This window comes from Arabidopsis thaliana, chromosome 5, assembly GCF_000001735.4.
Source record: "Arabidopsis thaliana chromosome 5, partial sequence".
NCBI classification, from domain to species: domain Eukaryota; kingdom Viridiplantae; phylum Streptophyta; class Magnoliopsida; order Brassicales; family Brassicaceae; genus Arabidopsis; species Arabidopsis thaliana.
In genome coordinates this window covers 13551375-13576478 of record NC_003076.8, presented here as the reverse complement: position 1 = coordinate 13576478, position 25104 = coordinate 13551375, and the positions used below count along the sequence as shown (strand labels likewise).

At 32.2% G+C, this 25104-nt stretch overlaps 7 pseudogenes across 7 annotated transcripts; 2 read left to right on the top strand and 5 right to left on the bottom strand.

The window, feature by feature from the left end:
* Positions 1–400: 400 nt before the first annotated feature.
* AT5G35354 lies at positions 401–2511 on the top strand (annotated as a pseudogene; the record flags this gene model as incomplete). Its single annotated transcript has 1 exon — positions 401–2511.
* A 639-nt stretch (positions 2512–3150) lies between these two features.
* Positions 3151–4803, top strand: AT5G35353 (annotated as a pseudogene; the record flags this gene model as incomplete). Its single annotated transcript has 1 exon — positions 3151–4803.
* Positions 4804–5864: 1061 nt separating this feature from the next.
* AT5G35348 lies at positions 5865–6521 on the bottom strand (annotated as a pseudogene; the record flags this gene model as incomplete). Its single annotated transcript has 1 exon — positions 5865–6521.
* Positions 6522–6861: 340 nt separating this feature from the next.
* AT5G35344 lies at positions 6862–7750 on the bottom strand (annotated as a pseudogene; the record flags this gene model as incomplete). Its single annotated transcript has 1 exon — positions 6862–7750.
* A 2826-nt stretch (positions 7751–10576) lies between these two features.
* Positions 10577–13687, bottom strand: AT5G35340 (annotated as a pseudogene; the record flags this gene model as incomplete). The annotated part of the gene is made up of 1 exon: positions 10577–13687.
* A 5121-nt stretch (positions 13688–18808) lies between these two features.
* Positions 18809–21701, bottom strand: AT5G35341 (annotated as a pseudogene; the record flags this gene model as incomplete). The annotated part of the gene is made up of 1 exon: positions 18809–21701.
* A 1826-nt stretch (positions 21702–23527) lies between these two features.
* On the bottom strand, positions 23528–23841 carry AT5G35339 (annotated as a pseudogene). Its single transcript has one exon.
* Between the last annotated feature and the right edge of the window lie 1263 nt (positions 23842–25104).

The window sequence follows — 25104 nt, the reverse complement described above, 5'->3', positions numbered from 1 at the left end:
CGTCAGCGTTTTCCAGAAACCAATCAGAGGTACTTTTTAATTTTTCGATTACATGTTAAGATTGTAATCGTGTATGACGAAATAGATGTTTAGAATTTAGAATATGATTGTTTCTGGGTTTAGCTAGAAACCCATTTTTCTTTTACATGTTTAGATAGAAATCAATTTTTCTGTTGCGTCTTGTCACTTGTGTCTAGTTTGGATATGTAATGTCGATGGAGTTAGTCAAGTTCAAACTTATGCATTCGTTTATGGTTCTTAGTTTCTTACTTCTTAGTGTTTGAAGTTTATTCTTATGCATTCGTTTGTATGACTAGTGATCAATTTTTTACTCATTCGTTTATGTTTGAACTTATTAGTGTTTAAATTTAATCTGTGGTTGAATTGAATCTTGTTGCAGATGGCGTCTTGTGATGAATCAATTCATGAGAATGATGAAATGTCAGAAGAAGAGATTGAAACATCTATTTTTGGAAAATCAACCAAGAAGAAAGATAATGGAGGGGCAGGGGGAAGTGGTTCTAAGTCAAGCAAGAAGGTTAGGTCTTGGGTTTGGGATCATTTCACCAAACTTTCAAATGATGTAAACCATTGCAATTGCAATTACTGTGGGAAAGAGTTGGCGTGTTCAACCAAGTCCGGAACCTCCACTTTAAAGAAGCATCTTCTAAATATTTGTAAGGCATATCAGGTATGGAAAGCTGCTAATGTTCAGAATACTCAAACCGTTTTAACTCATGGTGGTCCTAGTGGGTGTATGACTATAAGTAAGGTCAGTAAATCTGTTTGGAAAGAAGCAACTAATGAGATGGTAGTTTTAGCTGAGCTACCACTATCTTTTGTAGACTGCTTTGCTTGGAGACATTTTTGCTCCAAAGTTCAAATGTATAAGCCTCATTCCCGGAGAACAACTACAAGAGGTGTGCTGCTATTGATATTGAAATGTGAGTACTTGCATATGAAATGTGAGTACTTGCATATGAGGTGTGCTGCTCACATTTTGAATCTGGTTGTAAAGGAAGGATTAACAGAGATTAATAGCAGTGTGGAGGCTATTCGCAATGGAATCCAGTATGTGAGATCTTCGACACCAAAACTTCAATCATTTGATTTTAGAGTTGAAACAGGGAAGTTGCAAAGGGGAAGTCTACCTTTAGATGTCAAGACCAGATGAAATTCGACTTATTCAAGCTAGAGCAAACTTTAAATTTCAGATTGGCATTTGAGAAGATGGAGGCTGAAGATAAACTGTATAATGATTACTTTGCAGAGAAATAGGATGGAAATAAAAGGATTGGACCAACTATGACAAAAGATTGGGAGAATATTGAGAGGTTGGTTCAGATTCTTGAGATTTTCTATAAGTGTACATTGGTTATTTCAGCTTCAAACTATGTTGCATCTCATAAACTCTACAATGAGATAGTCTCCATTACTAGAAACTTAGGTGCATTGAAATATGATGATGCTTTAAAGGATAAAGCCGAAGCTATGTTAGCAAAGTTGGGTAAGTATTAGAATGCATTTGGGGAAAAAGTGGAATTGAATAAGTTTGTGATAGTGGCAAGTGTGTTTGACTCGAGAAAGAAAATGAATTTTGTTGAGTTATGTTTTGAAAGGATGGCTATATGGTAAAGGTAGTGTGGAGGCTACTCATCTCCAAGATTCAGTTTATAACATCTTGTCTGATTTGTTTGATGAGTATACAAGAAACAATTTATTGAACAAAAGTAGTAGTGGTACTGCTAGGTCATCTACTCAATCAGAATGGAGCCAAGATCAAGTTGTGAATGAAGATTCAGAGAGACCAGTTATGCGAAATGGTTTTTATATGAGTATATGGAATTTGTATATGATGAGATTGTGAAGGACACAAGATTGCATAATACAACTAATGAGGTGAATGTGTATTTGAAAGATCATGTGGAGAAAGCAGTCATTCTAAAAGGTACAGAATATGATTTGCTAGATTTTTTGGAGGATCAATAGTGGGAAGTATCCAGTTCTCTCACTCATTGCTAAAGATATATTTGCAATGAAAATGTCATCCGTAGCATCAGAATCCGCATTTAGCACAAGTGGTAGAGTTGTGAATCCTCAAAGAATCTGTCTCTCACATTACATAATTGAAGTTTTAATGTGTCTTGAGCAATGGCTAAAATATGATATCCATCTCAATGAAAGAGGCGTCTCCACAATAAAACAACTACTTTCGAAGATCACTTTGGAAGATCATCTTATGAGAAGTAAGTTATGATTCTCTTCTCTCTTTTTAGTTATAACATCATGTTGTCATATTATGATTTATGATTCTAATTCATGTTTTTTGGTTTTGTGTAGAGCATGAACTAGGTGAAACAGGTTTCGATTTCAACAGTGAATGCGATACAAAGGTTAGTCATTAGTGATTCAGTGAGATATGTAGTTAATTGCATTATTCTTTGTGAGTTGTGACATTTGTTTACTTGTATAGGTGAGTCATGGGGTCATGGTCTCACGGAGAGGGAGTGAGGGATTATGCTATCTAGTTGTTTTATTTGTTGGACTTGTATCTTATTCTTGTGACTTGAAATTTTGGAAATGTTGTATGCATTTTATGTCTTTGACTTTTAGATTTGGATCATTGGTTCATTGGATTTGGATGTTTGGCTATTGTTTTGCTTCATGTTATGTTGTTTTTTGAAATGCTAAGTTGTTATATTCGGGTATAGTGTAGTGTAAACAGGGTAAAATTTTGGTTTAATGGTGTATTCGGGTATAATTATTGAACCCGAACCGAAACCAGCAAGAACTGTTTAATTTCGAGTTCTTAGCGGTTCTCAAAACTTATACCCGAACCGATCCGAACCCGAAGAGACCCGAACTGAGGTTTTCTATTTACCCTATTGGGTCCTAGAATCGTATACCCGACATACTCGTACCCGACCTGGTATTACTCGAACCCGACTGGCATACCCGAATGCCCAGGCCTAGATAAAATGCTCGATAAGTCATGGGTTAATCTCTGCAGGTATGTCTTTTAAGATATATAAGTTATATTTTGACAGGTTTATTTGTTTCTTACTTATTTAATTTCTTTTACTTGCAAGTACTCACATTTCAATATCAAGATATATAAGTTATATTTTGACAGGTTTAAGTTCTTCACATGAACTTCAAAACAAGAAGTTCTTGAAATCTTTACTATTAAGTGAGACCCATTTAGACTTATGCTAGAATGTCACCAAGCCTCAAAAGGGTGTACTTGGTATCTAAGAGTTGCGAGAACTAAGAAATCACATTTTTGGAGTGTTAGAGTGAATAGAAAGATGCATACATGCTTTCGGACAGTTGAGAGGACAAGCAATAGTATATAGTGAGGCATACCACGATTAATAGCATTTGTTTTGTATGGTGACTATCCAGGTATTTTAGAGACCCCAACTCAAAAAAAAATCATGTCGATTGTAAGAGGAAGACTTGGTGTGCATTGTTGATACTCCACTGCCTTAAGAGGGAAAATGCTACATGTTAGTGATGTGCGAGCCACTCCAGAAAGAAGCTACACGATGTGTTTTTATCTGTACTTGTTAAAGAAGGTAAATCGAGGGACGATAACAAATGTTGAGTTGGAAGAGTAGAACTTCAAATATCTTTTCATCACTTTAGGCACTATCATCGAAGGTTTTAGGGTAATGTGGAAAGTGATAGTTGTGGATGCAACTCATCTTAAAACTGTATATGGTGGGATGTTGGTTATTGCAACAACTCAAAATCCTAAGCATCACCATTATCCTCGTGCATTTGGAGTAATTGATAACAAGAAGAATGTTAGTTGGATTTGGTTTTTAAAAAAGCTAAAAAATCTGTAAATTATGATGTTCTTGGATTAATGTCTATAAGTGACAGGCATCAAAGCATAAAGAAGACCGTTAGGACTGTGTACCTGAAGGCGCTTCATGCAAGTTGTATATGGCATTTGACTCAAAACATGAGACTTCATGTGAAGATTGACAAGGAGAGAGATGTTGATAAATTCAGGAATTGCGTGAGACTGAATTCAACAAAGAGTTTGGTTATTTTACTAGTCGATGGCATAAACCCGCTACCTTTCTAGTTGATGTAGGGTTTGAGAAATAGACGAGGTGCCATTTTAAAAGAGACAATTATAACATAGACACTAGCAATGCTATATAGTCCATCAACAGTGTATTTAGAAAAGAGAGGAAGTATCTCCTGTTACCACTGATTGATGCGATGTTTCATAAGTTCTCTTTATGGTTCAACAAACATAGGAAAGATTCAGGTTCTTCCTCAAGCACATCAGAAGTGGGTGTATAATGTGGAGAACATATTGCATATTCGATTTCCAGTTGCAGCCAAATTAACAGGGATTGAGCTTAACAGTTACAACCAAGAATACAACGTGATTGATCTCAACTCGGTAAGCTTTTTGGTGGATTTGAAAATGAAAACTTGTTCTTGCAAACATTTTGATATAGACAAGATGCCGTGTGTCCATGCCATAGCCGCAACAAGGCACCTCGCTCGCAAAGAAGGTAGAAATGCTAATATCTGAATCTATGGACTCTGCTTTATATATTATGTTGATAGAGAGTTGGGCATTGGCCTATTACATGTTGTATGTAGTGCCACATGAGTCGAAATGAATAATTTTTTCCCCAATTGAAGAGTTAGTTGTCTTTCCTCCAAAATACATACCAAAAGGACCAGGACAGAATCAAAATAAGCGGTTTCCCTCCGTTGGAAAAAGCTCAAGATGAGCAAAGTTGTTCCTGGAATAAACTTGGAGGCTTGAATGTAGTTTGAGAAACGTTGAGTAAGTTACAAGTGTTTTGCATATAGGTTAAACCGGGACAACCACGCCAATTGTTTCTGATTATCTTTCAATGTATTATTCCAAAGTTTAACTGATTCAACTGATAACTGATTATCATCCTTCTCTGTATTTGTATTTTATTATCTACAAGTTCGATTTATTATTTTCAACTTTATTGAATTATTCTCAAACTGATTATCCTTCTCTTTATTTTGATTTTATTATTTTCAAGTTCAACTAAAACAATTGATAAATGTATTTATATTTTATCAAAAATTTACAGTAAGTAAATTTCACTATTTACAAATATTACCAACATTAAAACACTAACTATTGATAAAATATGATATTATAACGTTATTATTAGTAAACTTTAACATAAATTGGTTTTCTTACAAATCACCTATGTATAACAAGGAACATTTAGCTAATGATCATCCTATGGTGATACATTAAGTGTGAAAACTATGATTTTCTAAATATTTTTCCATCAAAACTTATGAATCACCAATACAATGTGAAAATTATGTGACCAACTAGAAAATTATGTATGATTTTAAGGTTCAACTCCAAAATCACAAATATTTATAATAATTCAACTGTTTGAGACTCCGGACAACTGTACATATACATAAAACTATTCACATTTTTAATATTTAATAATTTTTTAAATTCTTTTACGGATTCCACAAAGTTGTGTTCACACCACCATTATTTTGTTCACACCACCATCTGTTAAATTAATTATTTTTTCTTTTCTATTTAGAACATCCCTATTCAGGAGTCAAAGTTAAGGACTCCTTACTATTTTATAATACTCTATTATGAAGAATTTAAAGTTTAGAGTTTTTGTTGAATCCTTATATTTTTGTTGTCCAATGGTGGAGTTCTTAAGCGGGTTTCTTAAAAAAATATATAATATTTTCATATTTTTATTTCACAGAACATAATAATTATATGAAATATTTAAATTGTAAACATACATAATATAAACACAAAACAAACATATAGAAATGAAAAATTTGAATGACGAGAAGAGTTAAGCTTGATTTAGACCAAATTTTTGCCAAATATGTTCAACCAAATCAGCTTTCAAGTGTTTATGCTTAGTCCGATCATGAAGTCGGGTTTAGTGGCCATTATATTTCCGAGATTTGAAGGCATATCTGTAAAATAGGTGAAATCCACTTGTGAAGAACTACCTGATTCCAGATGTGCGAAATCAGATACATTATATTGAGTGTACTCATCTCGTTCGTCTTTTACTATCATATTGTGAAGGATTATACATGCTCGCATAATATTTTCGATTTTTACTTTATCCCAAATAAGAGCAGGATATTTGACAAAAGCAAATCGAGCTTGCAAAACTCCAAAAGCACGTTCAACATCTTTACGGCAAGCTTCTTGTTTTGTAGTAAACAAATAAGTTTTTTCATCTTGTGGAAGGGAAATAGATTGGATAAATATAGCCCATTTAGGATAAATTTCATCAGTGAGATACTAAGCCAAATAATACTCATTCTCGTTGACTACGTATCTCATTCTCAGAGCACGACCTTGTAATATATCATCAAAAACAGGTGAGCGAACGAGAATATTGATATCGTTAATGTACCTGGAGGTCCTAAAAATGCGTGCCATATCCAAAGATCTTGGAAAGCTTTTAATACAAATTGTGGTCCGAATATTATTGTGTGGTCTCAAACATAAAAGAACAAAACACATAACAAGTGGTGTGAGTACAAAAGAACAAAACACAAAACAAGTCAACTGATGACGGTAAGAAGTGTCTTTGTCCACCACTACAAAATTGAATAGACTCAACTAATTAAATAAAAGACATGGACTTTGCAAACTCATGTATCCGCAAACACAAACAATATAAGCCAACATTCATTAATAGTAGTTAAAATGAAACTAAAATTCAACATTACAAACACAAGAGCATGAAACATTACAAACGCAACAGCATATAACAAACACAAGAGCATGAAACTGAATACATTACAAACACATAAAATGAACACATTACAAACTTAATTCAACATATCAGAGATTAGCTTGTTCTTAAGAGTTATCTCTATGTCAGTTAGAGGCTCAGTTTTGGCAAAGAGACTATCAAACAATTTAGTGAGACCAATCTTCTCTTCTTTGTTAATTAGCTTCTCTCTCATAGCTAAATATTTCTCCTTAATATCCCAAATAAGTTGTTACTCTTTCACATTGTCACCAGACACACTACTTGGCTTGGCTTGGGATTTTGTTTTGCCTTTGGCTTTAGCTGCCTTAACTCTAGGGGGACGAATTTCGGTTTGGCTTTGGTTCTCTTCAATGCCAACTGGAAGAGATGCACTTTTCTTCTATTTGTTGTTCCAGTCGTAAGAAACTCTTAACCACTTATGCTCATAGTGAACCGCCCTCCAAGCATGTTCAAGGGTGAACTTGGAGCCATAGTCCTCGTAGAAAATCTAATGAGCCAAGTTCACCAAATCATTATCATTTTGGCCACTTGCTTGTTGTTTGGTTGCAACACAAAAACTTCCCACATAGTTGTTCACACCCTCATTTATTTTCGCACATCTCTGTTTACAGCATAATGTGCTCCTCTTTTCCAGACTTTTGAGCTTCTGACTTGCAGCAAAATAATCTGCTATGCGTTGCCAGAAGGTTCTGGCTTATTGCTCGTTGGAAACCACAACCAGCCACTTATAAGGACCAAATCTTCTGTTGGAGACCTTTGCGTCTTGATTTCTTCTCTACAATTGGCGCTTCAACTTCGTCTTGATCATCAGACCAATATGTACTAAACACTGGGACATCTGATGATCCAAGTTCTATGCTAGGTGAAAATGTTTGATTCTCTTGTTGACTAGTTAAAAGATTTAAAAATCTTGAAGGTTGATTAGCGAAAGGGTTAAAGAAATCCATAACCTTGTTTGGGTTGGTTTTTAAAAAGAGAAGACAAAGATTTTTCAGCTTGAAGTTATGTGTTTTAAAATATAAATAGATGCGGTTTTAAAAGCTTCAAGTTTGAGTTAAGTGTTAAGTTAAAGCTTTGTATTAATCACAGAGAGCAATCAATCACATAGACCATAACTTTGATAAGACTTTGACCTAATCTAAACCACTTCAAAATATACTAGTTAACATGCATTCATTTTATCAATTTTGATAAACAAATATCATTACATCAAAAACAGTTATCATTCAATGATGTAATGATACCACAATTCATTATACCAAGTCAGAGAAACAAATATACAATTCTACAAAACCGTGGAGCAATAAGTTTTATTCTCAGCTAGCATTCAATGATGTAAAACTTTTTTCTTATCCAATTGGCAGAGTTAAATAACTAAAACGTACTAGCAATCAATTACAATCCTTATGCAATCAAGAAACTCACCTTATACAATCAATGGTTAAAGAGCTTATACTGTAATTATACAAGACCATTACGAGTCTGCAATTCAAACATCCTATTCATTATCTAATAAGCGTTTAAAAAAGATATAGATTTACCTGAATATCTTTAAGTGTTGTTGTAACTCCCTCCATCATCACAGCTGTTATTCCACTATATCTGCAAACTGATACCAATAATGTATTCTTTAGGCATATACCTTTTAAGAGGTACTAGAAACATATATTATTCTAAAGCGTTGATTTAATCACAGAGAGCAATCAATCACATAGAGCATTTACTTAAACTAAACCTAACTAGCATTCAATGAAAACATAACATAACTATTACCTAATGTAATGCTATCACAATTCAACCATTTATCACAATGATGTAATGCTATCTTAATTCAAAAACAAACCTTAACAAATTAACAAAGCATAGAAAAAAAGAAGAAGGTGATTCCATTTGCTATACACAAACACAGGATAATCACAAATACCAAGAGTAGAAAAGAGTTTTTACTTACTCATAGATAGCGAAAGAGGTTCTTCTTTCAAACTTACATTATTTCCATTGATAATTTCCAATGTCCTCCTATAATCCAAAAACAGATAATCAAAAATGATGAAACTAAATGTAATCCTCATCGATCAAAGTAGAGAGTCCAAAAGAATCACACTTATATGTGAACCTCCCATTGTAGGAACAATAACCAGTAGAACCAAAATCAATGATCCCAACAATGAGGTAATGTTGCAAACCATAGAACCCAATTGGAACTGGAAACACAAACATACACAACAATCATTAACCAAACACCAATAAAAATAAATGAATTCAAGACATATCAAATTCTTGTTCGCATACAAAACACAATAACAAGTGATTGAGATGGTAAAAATGGGATTAACCTACTGGCAACAATAGACTGAGAAAGAGCTTTGTTCCTTAGGGTTTTAGCCTTGAGCTTCTTTCGATAACGCTTCCAACTGATCTAAATTTCTCTGATAGTGAAACAGAGACAAATCAATCGAACTAATATTAAATGTTGAACCTTAATTAAAACAGACACAAATCAATCCAACTAATCTTAAATGGAGAAACCCAAATTAACCGCCTATCTACACAATCAAACAGAGAGAATCAGACCATGGGTTGAACCATGGTTTCATTAAAAATTTAATTTCTCCGATTTGGTTCATCAAAGTCGCCGATTAGGTTCATCAAATTCAGAGTCGTTGACCACCGCCAGTTCAGATGGCGATCTCGACAGAAGGGGTACGATGATTCTTCGGTTTTATCTTCCAAATTGATGCTGAACACACCGCATGAAGCATATCGAGAGGCAGTTCGTTGTCGCCATTCTTCGGAGAAAACAAGAAGATGATCTGCGAAGTGAAATAAAGAAACACAGGAAAAGATTTTTTTTTGTTTTGTCTAAAAAGCCAACCAATAATGTGTGGCCACGTCAACACACCTTACACACTACAAAACATTTAAGCCAAGGTTTGCACCTTCTTTAATCACACAATTCTAATTTAATATTTTTCTTGTTTTCATTAGGATTTCTCTAAAAAATTCTCAAGGTCCCTCCAGTTGAAGTGCTCTTATTCTCTTTTTTTTCTCTCTCTTCTCTTTCACTTTCACTTTCCTCTTTCTTCAAGCCCGACGATTTCAAGGAAAATTAGGGTTTCCAACCATCATCTACCTATAGTGTAAAGGTATGGTTTTCGAGCTTTAAATTAGTGGATATACAAATCTAAGGTTTTCGACCTTTATGTCTAAATTTTAGGATTTTTTATTTCAATGTAAATCTAAGTTTGATGAGATAGTAAAATTTTTAACATATATTTATCTTTCTTACCGGAGATGCCCTATAGTTACTCACAACCTTCCACAACCGAAGCTAGTTGGGAGAGTGAAGGAGCGAATGCTGATGCGAATTGGGAGATCCCGTGAAATGTTACTTTGGTAAGCTTGTAACACTTGAGGTGTGCCAAACTGGTTACAATCAAGGCCAAAAAGTGTACAAATGCCCAATGAACGTAAGTTTTTGTGTTACAATTTGTGCAACAACAAGGTACAATTGCCTCGAGACAATTGTACAATTTGTATAATTTCCAGCCAACAATAACAACTAAAACTTTATTGATACACTCTTAAACCATAACATTGTAATTCTGAATTGTAAACCATTTCACACAAGAAGTTCAACATCAAAAGTAAACACCTACAATGTTCAACATCAAAAGCAAACACCTAATCTCAAATACACAAAAGACCACCATCGTTATGAGTCCACACATGTATAAGCCTCAGTCCAAAGAAAGTGGAAAATCCTATTTCTTTTATCTCTTCTTCGTTTTCTTCTCCTCCGCTATAAACTCTTCCCCCTTAAACCTAGAAGGTTTTCTTGGTTGCTTTTTCTTGGTTTCCGTTGTTGTGCCACTATGCTTTGTCATCTTCTTCAATTTCCGCTTCTTCTTCTTCTTACCCTCCTGCTCCGCATCACCCATCTTCATCAATGTCATCACCTAAAAAATATGTGAAACCACCAAACATATAAGAAGATCTTAAAATAATTAAAAAAAAAAAAAAAACTGGACAAGAGTACTCACCTAAAGACTGGAGAGTTGGAGATTTTGGGTCACATATTCCACTGTGAATAACCAAAGCATTGCTCTGAGTATCTCTTGACTGATAAGACTGTGGCACAAAATCAGAATGTGAACCAGGATGCAGATCTTCATAACGGTCTTATCTAGCTCTTTCTCTAGCTGATTTGCCACATAGGTTTCTATACCTTGCACTCTCACACCCAGCCGTTGTATTTCGCTATCCATCACAACAAACTTTTCTGTAATCTTGCCAAATCTTTTCTCCATAGTTTCCTGTAACAAGAGAATTAATGCAACAAGGACTTCATGGACATCATTAACATCAATAATACGTCGAACATCAATGTTTGATTTGTAAAGTCTATTCCAACAGATCTTCTTCTTCTCTATGATAAGTCGCTCTCTCCAGCTATCAACAATTGGATCGATATATCAAATCTCATCATCAACATAACTCTCGGTAGGCGAGACAACATATTTCTCTCATCCACATCAGGTTCTAAGATGTTTGAAATATCTTGTCAAGTTAACATATAATCAAACACCACACAGTTTCAAATTGATAGTTTTCAAGGGATCAAGCTAACCTTTATATCTCCAAGCGCTTCATTTATTTCTTCCAAAGTAAATCCTTTCATGCAACTTTCAGTGCTTGTGCTTGTGCTTGATAAGCCGCTCTCTCCAGTTCAGTGAACTTGTGCTTGCACATTCTTGGATAATCCTTTTCTGCGGGTACAACTTCTATGAATCTTTTTCTAAGCTGGGGGAATGCACTTAAATGCTAGAATCTACACATTCACAATCACGCACACTTAAATGCACAACAACACTTCAAAATTGTTAATTTTTATAATTTACTAGTCTCATAACGTCAAGTGGAGAAATGAATCCATAAAAGGTAGTCTGTGCTTTTGGTTTCACCACCCCTTTCATGTTCTTCATCACTATCCGGACCCCTTTCATACACTGCTCAAATGAAAATCGTCCTCACGGGAATGTCTCACAAGATTTCACATTATCAACAATCCTTAATAGTAAGTCCTCTATCTTTGCATCACCTTTCGAATCTACTCTCACAACCTTGGATAAAAATAACAAGATTGTCAACTTTATCCTAGCCACAGACGTCTCACTTTTGAACTCTTCCATCAATTCACTTCCACGTCTTTTATTTTGATATCCCAGTCCTCTTAAACATCTTTTCAACAAACTTCAAAATGTCCAACTTCTTATAATTTTTTGGGTACTCATGGCAGTCCTACCCGGTCAAAAACTCATGCTTTTTCAAAGAATATCTTATATGCACTCCATTCATCACAAACCAACACTCTCTCATCATCTTCGTTTAGCGGTGCCTTGAATCATGTGATTTGGTTCCTTAGGCATGTGGAATATATGCTTAAACTGATCATATTCCTAAATCACCTCGATTATGCATCCATTTTCTCTATCACTTCCACTATTTGGACCAATTGACACATGGTTCCTATCTTACACACCTTGGTGTACTGAGTTGGAGAAAACTATAGACTTTGTGGCGGTAGTGGTTGAAAATCATCATCATCCTTATATGTATCCTGCATATTCAATCCGGAATATTATCAATACCATATTTTCGTCCTAGTTGAACTACTTGTTTCCGAAGCACCATTCAAAAATTTACAACATTAGCATTGGTTCCCTCTTCTTCTTCCTTGGTTTATTTTGTCTTTTACTCGATTTAAAAAAAAAAAAAAATAGCAAACATAACAATGGCATGAGTAATTATTTTCTTCCGATTTGTGGCACAAGTAGTGAGTCTTCTAACTATAAGGGGAGTATTTATGATATGCACTTGGTCTTATCCGAATGAGTGCGTTTGCATGTAAAATAGCATGTCCGCATATAGAGGTTGGAAGTTTTGATCTTATGATCAATGGTCTTGCAATCAATTGCAAACGTTTAATTTATGATTCTGACAAACCATTTTTGTGTATGAACATGAGCTACATGATGTTCAACTTCAATTCCCGTTACCATACAATAATCATTGAATGCTTGGGATGTGAATTCACAAGCATTGTGTAATCTAACTCTGCTAATAAAATAATCTGAGAATTGAGCTGTTTATTTGATATTATGAGTCATAAATCTCGCAAAAGCCAAATTTTGAGATGACAATAGACAAACATGTGATCATCTGCTAGATGTGTTAATCATTACCGTACAATAGTGGAATGGTCCACATGGTTGATGTATCGGTCCACAAAATATCTCCTTGAATTCGTTCAAGGAACTTTGGTGATTTTCTATTGATTGTGGTTGTCGATGGCCTTATGATCAATATTCTAAGAGAACATGTTGCATATGTCATTTTCTTTCCATGATTTATCTCATGATTTTTTAATTAGTGAGCTTTCTATGATTTTCTGCATCATTTTAGTGTCTGGATGCCCAAGGCGATCATGCCATAATACGAAATCTTCTAGATTTCTTTTGATCAGAAGATACGATTTTATGGCATCTATATAACTTTATAAGTATGATGCAAACACCAATGAAGTTCTGAAAATATTTCCTAGACATGTTTGTTTCCAGATTAATTAGTAGTTAAAGACATACACTTCTTTCCATTCTCATTTGCACACTGAGTAACATATCCTTGAAGGTATATGTCTTGAGGCTCAACAAATTTCTCTTTGAATTCAGAGAATATAAAGCATTCTTTATGGAAAACTTTGTTCCGATCCATTAGGCAATTTAAAATTTTCTTTGCCACTTCCTTCAATCAAGTCTGTAGGATTAGACATTGTATTGATAATAATTTTTATCGGTTTTAACTTAGAGAAAAATATCTTCTCTCAAAATAGTGTGTTGTTCCATTATCTAATATGCAAATTTCTATGATATTTTTCTTTGCTATCATTTTGTTTGAATGATCCATTTCTGTAATCAACATAAACTTTAATCAATATAAGCAATTTAATACTGATATTGCAAACATATAATAATTATACATTAGTTCAGTTTTCAAAACCAATAATTATAACATTTCATTTTTCAGAAACAACATTATTTTAAAACAATTGAAATATGTAATACTTATATAATTGCACTAGATTATAACCCATATTTATAAAAAAAAAAATAAAAGTTTAACTTGTTTAGTACATTAAAAATATATATGATTTAATTTTTTGTATTTTCTAAATTTATAACTTTTATATCTATAAATTTTAAGTGTACAACTACTATATTTGATTTTTACTGTTTAAAAGTGTGGAAACAATAACATACAGTTCATTAAGTCAAAACGTAGATTATAACTATATAATTTAAATTTAAATTATATTTTTTATTAATATTGTTTGTTTTGTTTTGTGTTTAAGATAATGTAATTGTATCTTAATTGTTATATCTAAGATTTTACCCGTAGTATACCGTCTTATATTACTATCGACCCAAACCCGTCATACCATTTAATCCCATTCATGAAATTAAACATGTCTAATGGATTTCACCCGTGGTATATCGTCTCGTATTACTATAGACCCAAACTCGTCCTACCATCTAACCTCGTTCAGTGAAATTAAACATTATTTTGTTATTTTTGTTTTAATAGTACCTTAATTTAAAAATATACAATTCAAATCAATTTAAAAGTTTTCTTTCAAATGGTTATTTAATTTTTATAAAGTTCATATGATATAATATTATAAACCCGTCCTTCCATCTTATCTCGTTCGATGAAATTAAACATTATGTTTTTTTAATAATAAACTTATTAAAAGATTTATAATTCAAATCAATTTAAAGTTCTTTCAAATAATTATTTAATTTTTAAGATTTTTCATATTATAAATATTCTAAACGTTTTTCTGTTAAATATTCTAAATGTTTAATAAATTATAAATAACTATAATTTTTATCTTTAAAAAAAATATAATATTAATAATGTCCTAAAATTTCTCTTTTTTTGAAGTAATTAGAATTTATGAAAATATATTAGATAAGGAAATGCTAATAATTATGAATATTAATTTATTGATAATAATTAATGCTAATGGCATTTCTTGTAAATAAGTTCCAACTCTAGGATTTATTTCACAAAATGGTTGCAAAAATGTATATATAGATTATTGAAGGTTATAGTCCACTACAAGCATTTTAGTTATTCGCATGAGCGGCCTCGTCGAAATCGTTTACAAAGTTGGAAACATCGAGGTACGATGTACCCTCAAATAGTCTCCACTTCAATTGTGATACTATCCTCAGCATAGCGAAATTACATTCCTCCACTCTCTCAAAGTCTTGGAATCTCAATTTTTTTCCACTCCTCTAATGCATGAGGGAGAGTTATTTCTCTCTGGTAACTCTCCCTGGTTGTCAAACCGTGCTTTTAAAGCACGCAACAACTTTGTTGGGTGTTTTCTGTGAGCATAGTCATGCTTAACATTTTCATCGAGATGTATTCTTAAGAATATTATCGCTTTTTCTTTATCTTTTGGAGGCGATAAATTTTCTGATTTAAGGTTTAAGATAAATCTTGAGACTCAAAATAGAGTTTGACATTAGTGGTACATGCTATGTACTTTGAGCCAGTAATTTTGAGAGCCGGAAATTTAAGCTTCTCAATGTTTGTCATTTGTTATCTAAACACAATAATTAAATAAATATTATTAGTATAATGATATTGTTTATTTCATATGAACATTTTATATTAATAATGCAAGCGATTACGAAGAACATAATTGCATAGAAAAGTAAACCGACACTAATGTAAATTTTTCGCGAGTAAATTTCCCAACGAAGATACCATAAATACAAGTAACAATTGCGATTAAGCAAATAATTAAAAATAAGCGAATCCATGAAAACTTAAAAAAAATAAAGAAAATATATGAGGAGAGATATGAATTTTGGGTGAATGAATGAGTGAAAATGAGTGTATTTATAGATTAAAATTACTGTTCACAGCCTTATGAAAAGTGATAAAAAAAATTTCATGACCATTAGCGAAAATATTTAAATAGAAAATCAATCTGTATATTTTAATTATCAATCAATTAAATAAACTAATTTCAGAGAATAGTTTTTTATACAGTTGGCCGAGCCTCCTTATATATTAAACAAAATATAAATTAATTTTTACGACAATACTGTGGTGACAGAGTCATCCACGTTATAACAATAAAACAATTGTGTTGACGAAGTCATCCACATTATATGGGGCTAAGCTGTCCACTGCTATGAGGTAAAAAACATTCATTACTCCAATTAGTTATAAGGGCGACATTCCTCTCGCTATAGCAACGAGCAAATAATAGTATATGAAAAATCACAAGAAAATATTAATATATAAAAAAAATTAAAATTTATTAATATCTTATTCTATTCTTTTCTTTTATTTTCCTCTTTTTCCTCATATTTGTTTTTTCTTTTAACGAGGTGACATACCGTTCAGGATAATACCATATATTTTTCAGAAAACATAGAGTGATTGGTTCTGATTACGTGTTATAATCAATATTTTATTTTATGGTATATATAAATATAAATAAAAGAGAAAAATTTATAGCCGTAGAAAGATCGGGTACTGAATAGTAAAGAGATGAGAGAGACAGAGAGATATATGAGCTTATACTTCTCTTATATTTGAAGTAATGAAATTGTATTTTACAAATGAACGAATTTGTTCGTTTCTATAGACGTAAGAAAGTATAACTACAAGTGACGGTAGACTCCACACAAATTATATTTTACTCGTAATACTTTTATTGTTGACGTTTGATATTGTTGACTTTCATAACAAAAAAAAGATTTTTTCTAGGACAATAAATAATAATTAAAACTAGCCAAACAGAGTCCATTAAAACCATTTAATACACTTTGATATTTTTGGTTCTCTTGATACCTAAACCAATATTGGATTGAAGAAGATACAAACAATTATGTAAATCTATGACTATGAAAATCTTATTGTATACATATATATTTCAAACTTATCAAAAATATTTAGTTATAAACTATGTAGTGCTATCAATAAGCATTGTCTTTCATAACAAATATTTTCCAAGTTGTAGTATTCTCAAATTTCATTGTAAATAAAAAAATATGTAAAAATGGGAGGACCCTTTTATATATTATGATATTGACCCCTTTAGTCACATTTTGCTTTGTGCAAAATGCAAAAATAAGTTAAGAAGCGGATACTAGTCTATAAAATTTTAGATTTTTTAATTTTTTTACTGTTATTGGTTTATGAATCATGTCATTATTATTAATCCACTATTACTGGTGTGTTAAATTTTATTCAAAATCGATTGTTGTTATTCATATTCTTTATTAAGTCAACATATTGCAGTTCAAATAGATATCAAGAACCATACTTAGGTTTTCATTTTTCACTGACAATAGTGCTAACCATGGATTAGTTCACGAATCTAAATAAGCTAAGTAGTGACTACTTGATTCTTTCTTATAAATAAGATCAACACACAAGTTTTCTTGTTTCCCATTAAAGCTAAAGGTAGGCTTTAGAATTGCATTTCTTTAACTCATGATCTCATGTTGTGTAGCTCGTTCCACTAATATTTTGTCTCTTATTTCGCTTTACAATAAATTATTGTGAACTTTTTAGATGATTTAATGGATGTTGAAATATAAGATGACGAAGTTCGAAAGGAAAACACACATGTGAGATATTTTTATATGTACAAATATGTATATTCTTAGTTTAATATAAATATGATCTATAAATGAAAACAGAAGAAAAATATAATAATTTATTTTATTTTGATCTCTATAGTCGATACCAACACTAGTTAAAAGAGAGGCAACATAGGTAGCTCATAAGACGAAATAAGATTTTAATTGAATAAACATTAATCTTTAATCCAAGTATACATGAGCTTCTCAACTATACCTTTTGTTGAAAGGTAAATAGCATCATCTTGTGCGTTCCATATATATAAACCTCCACATCTACCACGAGGAGATCCTTCGTCTCCTTCATATTGCTGTAAATTTTTTATGATATTCCAAATTAGCTCATTTCCACAACATGCATCTGAATCTTGTTGTGAGAAGGAAATGATCATGAAAAATAAAATTATAGGTAGAATCATTAAATTTTAGAAAATGATAGCCTAGATCATCATTCTCGAATTACAATGAACTTTGAGAATACTATGACTAAGAGTAAGATAGTTTTGGAAAACTACAGTATTTTTGTGACATTTAGCTTCATTCAACACAAAATAAAAAACAATAAAAAGCCACAAAAACAAATAGAAGATTTCGTTTTCAATAAAATCGATTTTCATGAAACTTAAACAGAATTGCAAAATACCTATGAATTATATATGTGTATGTCTTACAAATTTATAGAGTTCATTAGTTTCTACCTCACTACAAATGCCCACAATGGTTGCTTTGATTCCTCTCCTTTAATGTTTGTTTATCCTTTTAAGTGTTTGCATTCCATTTGGCAAGCTTATATAGATTGTATTGGCGTTTTGGAACTTTTGTCAAGTTGTCTAAAACCTTTGAAGAATCTACTTTAACTAGAACTTTTTTAACATCTAGGTTTTTTTTTTTTAATTTCCTAACATTAATTTTTGTTTATTTTACTTTTCTAGAAATTAATTTGATGAAATAATTAAACGTTTGCCGCCATTGGTAAAAACAAACCCCCGTTTTTCATTTCTACTCAAATAGAAAAATCCCTAATTCTTCCAAATTTAACGATTATTTCCCTTTAATCAAACTTCTTTTGCTCTTAACGTAGGCAATTTGTTTTTTGACCTGTTATTATAAAGAAAAACAATATATCTTTTTTTTGAAAGAATGTTAAATTTTATTCAATCAAAAAGTCTTTTGTAGAATGAATGCTTCAGTTTTTTGAAGTTATGTTGAGAGGAAATACATAGTGAGCCTAGAGGAGAACTTTTGACTTATTGCTGCCAAGCTTGTCTACGGAATTGGTCGAGTGGAGAACCACAACCTTAGGCCGTCATCATACCAACGGCCTCCCAGATTTTTGATTGAGTTGATCAGGTTGCGAACATTCTTGTCAATGAGATTTATAAGTTGAACATGTGGAGAATTCATTTCACCGTGTCTTCGTGCATTCCTTTCACACCAAAGGTTGTAAAGGGTGCCTTGGAACACATATTTATCAAAAATAGACGAAGTCGTGGGGTGTTTGGTTGTTGAGCAAAGCTACCAATTGGTTCCAGTCCGTGGAGTAGTCATCATGGAGAAGTCGTTGAGCTAGTTCTTTCCAGATTCCGGCTGAGTATGAACAAGCAAAGAACACATGGTCTCTTGTCTCCTCATAGTTGTCACAGAGAAAACATTCAGTCTGTTTTCCTGAGCTCCAATTCTTTATTCGATCATCGGTTGCTAAACGGTTGTGAAGAGCGAGCCATTGTAGAAATGAGTACTTAGGAATGGAGTAGAAGAACCATACCCCCTTGTACTATTCCACCTTCAGGCTTGTGGTTTTAATATTGTTCCAAGTGTGCTTTGTCCTGAAATTTTTCCTGAATTTATCCCCCAAGGATTCCCATAATGAAGTGTCTCTGTTTTCTGCTTCTCTTTCTCGGTGACGGATGGCCTGAATCTCTGTTTTGATGTCATTCAAAACACTCATTATGTGCCTTCTAGCCCGACGTGGCTGCAGTACATCACCAATTGAGATCAATGACTCCTCTAGGACTCGTCACTTCAAGTAACCTACCCAATGGAGACCCATATCTTACCAAAAGGATGTTGATTTGCCATTTCGAACATCCACCTTATACATTGTTTTTGCGATGGCTCTATATTTGAGTAGATTTTTCCACACCAAAAATCTTATATTAGAGTTTTCCTTTATCGACCAGAATGATCTTTTGTCGATTAGGTATTCCAGATCCAAGTAACCCACAAAGAAGGTTGCACTAAAACTACTCTCAAAATCAACTTCAAGCAACTAACCTTATAAGCTTCAAGGAGTGATTATATTCCAAGCCCTATCTCTTGTTTAGGTTTGCATATCACACTCCTAGCTATCTTTGCTCTCTTTAGGTTAAGCTCAGGTCTTGACCACAAGAAACCCGTACAAAATTTCTCAATCGCCTTTATATAACCAGCAAGTAATTGATAAGAAGATATCCAAAAGTTTGAGATACTTACTATGACAGAGTTTATGACATCTAGACGGCTTACATTGGAGAGTGCTCAGACCGTCCAAGAATTTATCTTGGATCATATCTTCTCTATAAGAGGAGCATAATCAGCCTTAGTCATCCGCTTAATAGATGAATAATAGATCTAGCAGTTAATTAGGATTATTAGCGAACCGTTCTAGAAGTCAAATCACTAACCTATAATCAACCAACTCTCGTCTATATTGATTAACTATGCTTAATACATAGGAATCCCAACTATCGTCTGTAAATCCTTAAATACTAAACATGCATTATAAACAGGTTTGATAAGTTCACATAAGCATCTAAACCAGACCTATATGTATCTAGTAGATATTTAAACCCATCTATGATAGTTCCGGTAATAAGCAGCCTATCTGATCTTACCTATCAACTTATAATCAAGTTCTTGGTGATCAATCTAGAAATAGTATTAAGAACAATCAAGATGATGAACTCTAAAGAAAAATCCTAACAGGTTATCGATATATTAATTCATCTAAATCTCTAATGAAAAAACCCTAAACCCAACAAGGTGATTACTCATACATGATTGAAGAAGCACAAACATGTTTAAATTAGAAATAAATAAAGAAAATAAGAAGAGAATAAAGTTAAGAAGGATCTTCTCTAAAGGGAGTTTCACATGGTTTTGCTCCCAAAAACAAAGTAGAAAAGAAGATTAGCCTCTCAAGCTTAGGTCTAAACAATAACCTTTAAGAAAACTATATATAAGTTCTTACAGACGGGCAAACACTTTTTTGAAAATAGGGAAGAGTTCTAAGGCGAATCTGCAAATCTTCAAAACTTCAAAGAGATTCGAAATTGAATTGCCGTCAGATATTGGTGTCGACAGACACCAGGGTTAGTGTCAATCGACACATATACTAATTTTAGTCTCCAGATTACTTTTGCATCATAAGTTCTCGGTTTTACTCTATAATGCTCCATAATCTCCAAATGCATCTCAAACGTGTATAAACTTTAAAAGAACTAAAAAAGACTCTAGAAATAACAAAAGAACTCTAAAACCAATACCTAATTCATAACTAAAAATGGTAAAAATCATGGTATATCAATTTGGTTTACTGGTACTTCATCAATCATGTGCGACAATAAGTTCATGCATATAACAAAGAGATAAGGAGAAAGAGCACATCCTTGTCTCAACTCTCGAGAGCTGTTAAAGAATAAAAAAGACAAATTACTAAATCTGTGGTTTTTTATAATAAAAGTTTTTGTTTAAAAAATTATGGGCCTTTTAATAATTTTATACGAGCTAAGAGTTTATACGAGCTCTCCAACATTTCTCCTGCTCGGCGAGAGGGAGCTTGTTTGTTTTTTGTTGCTTAAGCACCATCCTTTCCTTTACTTTTTAGTTTTTGCCAACATCGTTGTCTCTTAACCTCGACCTATTTGGTCACCTAATCGTCCAAGCTAAACAGAGTTTGCATGATATAGCTTGATTTGTCTCTTCAACTTCAGCAAACTCTGTTTGAAGTCTGTTTCTTCAACTTCAGCAAATCAATCTATATCATGCCAACTATGTTTGACCTATTTGTCTCTTCAACTTCAGTAAACACTGTTTGTGCCCCACATGAAGATTATCAAATATCCTTCAGTTGAAAGAATACTTTGACAGAGCTTGGTTAGTCTTCAAACATGAGGATAAAGCAGAGAAGTAAAATCCAAATATTCTCCACAACATAACAAGTACGAGAACAACTATAAAACAAATGAAAACATAAATAAGAAAAGAAACTTGAGTCACATGACTTGATACTAGCTTAACTTCTATTTCTTTTTCCTCAATGAATGTCCGGCCACAACTGTCGTCCCAATGCTATAATCTTGAAAATATTTTCAAAAAACATTTGGTGAAAATGTCAAAGTAATATGTTGATTACATGAAGGAAAAAAAAAAAAGAGGGTTAGAAGAACATAAACTAAAAGCTAAGTAAGAGTCGGGAAAAGCTAAAACTAACAATAGTCGTGTTCCAAAATAGCCCTATCTTCCATTATAACATCAGAAATAATGTTTCGTATATTATTACAGAAAAGTAGCTCCTCTAACAGTCATACATCTTTCGAAAGATGTGTTATGAAGTCAAACCTCGGATTCATGTTCACCATGATATCTATGTTACGATACTCGTCACATATACACCTATGCACATAAAAGTATAGCCTCTACCCGGTAGTACGTAGGATGTTCTCAAAAGATGTTTGAATGAAAAAGTAACTGAACTTCGGTGACATAGATAACCAAATCAATTTTCTTAACCGCTCTTCATGCAACTACCATATTCCATAAATCAGGGTGTTACACTTTGTTGGTAAAAGGAATCTCTTAATGAAACATGCAATAGTTGATAGAGACGCATCATTCAGCACCCAAAACATATAACCTGACTATGCGACAAATTTAAGCTAGTGTGAGTTGAGAGAAGGCTATGTTCGCCATACATAATACCTTGTGAGTTAAGTTGCCTCTGCACGGGAGTAATCTATTGTTGTCAACAGATAAACCTCCGTTATGGGTTATTGTTAAAAGTTTTTACTTGTTAAATTGGAGATTCTGGGAGAAGGAGAGAGAAGAATATCAACCATATAATACATAATGGGAAAAACACATTTTTAACCTTCAAAGTGGTACTGGTAGCATTTTAAATCCTGAGATATTTACACTAGCACTATAAACCTCCAAACTAATTTTACTAACACTTAAAACCTCCAAACTAATTTTTCTATTTGTTTCGCCATAAAAGATAACGGAACCGTAACACCCATCAATGAAAAATTAAACGTATTTTGTTTAACGAAATAATTTTACTTTTTGAGGTTAATAATATTTGTGTCCCGTCTATCAAACTATTTTTACTTTGAACGTGAAAAAAATAGTTTAACTTTTTTGACTTTAAAAATAATTTTATTTTACTTTTTGACATTACATACTTTTATTTTTTGACGTCAAAAAAAGGAGAAAAACACATTTTACTTTTCTGTTGACGGGAGTTATTGTTTTGTTATCTTTTAGGGAGATCCAAACTGAAAATTTATTTTGAGGTTTACAGTATTCGTAAAATAAGTTTCAAGGTTTATAGTAAAACTTGTTTTTTAGTTTTTTTAACATCAATAAGTAAAACTGTTTCGAATGACGGGACAAAAAAAACTATTTAACGTCAAAATGTAAAACTGTATCATTTTTTTAACGTCAAAATGTAAAAGTAGATCATTTTTTACATCAAAAATAAAAATATTTTGATTGACGGGACACACAAATATTATTTCACGTCAAAAAGTAAAACTATTTCGTGAAAAAAAAACTTGTTTTATTTTTACAGGAGAAACTTTTCTGTTATCTTTTAGGGCTACATAAAGAGAAAACTTAAGATGGAGGTTTAAAGTGTTAGTAAAATTAGTTTGGAGGTTTTTTTTTTTTAACATCTGACTTTATTATATTGTAAATGGATAGTACAAATAATTCAGTAACCATCTAGGCGGTACATTAAAGATTTGATACAAATTGGGCATTGACGCTGCGAAACGTGATAGTTGTGACATGACCGATCGATGAATAAGGTAACTTAGCCATCCAAAACCGAATGTCATATAGCATGGTATCAAGGAGATGATGATCTTCAATCTTGTTAATTAGATTTTTTAGCTCCAAGTTGTCTCCTTCAAACCAAAAGTACCGATAACCATGAATCCAAACCATTTGTAGAGCGTGTAGAAATCCCAAGACCTCCGCTTGTAAGGCTGAATATGATTGTTGTGCTAGTGAAAATATGTCAAGGTTTAAAGTGCTACCCACTACCACTTTGAAGATTAAAAACATGATTTTCCCAATATATAATGTTGACTTTTTACGAGCTTAAATTTGCATAGTCAATGATGAAGTGTTATAAGCCATTTTCCAAATCAAATCCAAATCAAAAATTTTAAAGTTTTGCTAATTTTTGTCCAAAACACCATTTTCAAAATCACCGCAGGTAATTGTCGTATATGCACAGATAGTATCATAGTTGAGGAATAATCTTTTTATGTAAATATAATATGACATTTATTTGTTTGCAACATTTTAATACAAAATTAAAGGAATAATTAATCTTAATTTTTTATAAACATTTTCTTAATTAGCTTTGATAACATTATTTATTTATAAACTTTAACACATTGCACACATATAAACCCCCTACATTATTTAAAGTTTACATATGTTAAAGAGTCTCAAAAATACTTATTAAAAACTAAATCTTTCTGCATTTCATTTACTTTTTGAGTTAATATAATTAAAATTTTATTTATGGTGAGTATATGTGTCTATATAATATATAATTTATTATTGGTAATATTTATATATATGGTAAAGTAAAAAATGAATCTAACTAGAGAGTCAATACATGTCTTCTCATCTTTGGTAACTTTATTTATTAATTTTAGAAGTTAAACACATTGCTATCATTTATCTTATGTTAAAAAGGTAATATAATAAATCCATTTATTATTTAAAAAATTTAATATGTTAAAAAGTATCAAAACTAATTTTTCTTTTTGATATCACTATTATATTTACCTTATTGTATAAGAAAACAAATCATTTATCCCTGATATATATCTGATATCTTAAACTTATGCTCATATTTATACAAAACACCATTTGAAAAAGCGCGGGTAGTTATTGTATATGCGGGTATTCACCTAGTTAAAACCTTTTTTTTAAAATTTGTCAACAGCTTAAACCGTTATTTTAAAAAAAACCGTTAGTTAAAAAAAAATCAATCTAAGTCAACAGAATAATTTTTGGAAGTTAAATTAAAACGAGCTTATATCTAAAATGGGCATTTTAAAAAAGTTTCTTTCAAAAGAGGTATTTTCTACAGTAGGATTCAACAGTAGCAACTTATTGACTCGATTCTGACGATTTTGACCTTGGTATGAAAGCAGGAAACAAATATAATATCTAGAACTTCTCAATTATCAGTATGGAAATGGTACAGAGTCTAAACATTAGTAAAAACTATACCCTAGTTTGGGATTTAGGAACCCAAACAATTCAATTTACAGTATGTAAATGTTAGA